Source organism: Eimeria tenella, genomic scaffold, assembly GCF_000499545.2.
Source record: "Eimeria tenella Houghton genomic scaffold, Eth_scaff1945, whole genome shotgun sequence".
Classification (NCBI taxonomy): domain Eukaryota; phylum Apicomplexa; class Conoidasida; order Eucoccidiorida; family Eimeriidae; genus Eimeria; species Eimeria tenella.
This window is the reverse complement of record NW_013541787.1, coordinates 1-624: the sequence shown is the minus strand read 5'-3', so window position 1 is coordinate 624 and position 624 is coordinate 1.

Here is a 624-nt window from a genome sequence, read left to right as displayed (position 1 = left end):
CGCGCCCCCCCGCCGCTGCTATTAGTGTCGGTGGCTATTGCGGGCTAGCCGCCCCTAAGAAGCACTTAGAATTGTGCTAGCATGCTTGCTAGCTAGCCAGCTAGCTAGCTAGCCAGCTAGCTAGCTAGCCACGTAGCTAGCTAGCCAGCTGGCTAGCTAGCCACGTAGCTAGCAAGCTAGCTGGCTAGCTAGCTAGCTAGCCAGCTACGTTGCTAGCTGGGCCGGCCGTTAGCTAGCTGGCCGGCCAGTAAGCTAGCTAACTGGCTAGCTAGCCAGCCAGCTGTCTAGCTAGCTAGCTGTCTAGCTAGCTAGCTAGCCGTCTAGCTAGCTAGCTAGCTAGCTGGCTGAACAATTGTGTGCGAGCCTGTCTCCTCGAGGGACCCAAAGGGCCCCTGGGGGCCCCCTGAGCGTTCGCTTTAGCCCGAGGGGCCCTTTTGACTCATTTTGCCTATTATTAAGGGAGACTAGCAGCAGCTTGGACAGCAGCAGCAGCAGCAGCAGCTTGGACAGCAGCAGCAGCAGCAGCTGCTTACACTCCTTTTGTTATTTCCCTTAAGTCTGGCAAACGGGGGCCCCCGGGAGAAGCCCCGGGGGCCCCCCGCAACCACTCTAGCGAGGTGGTGG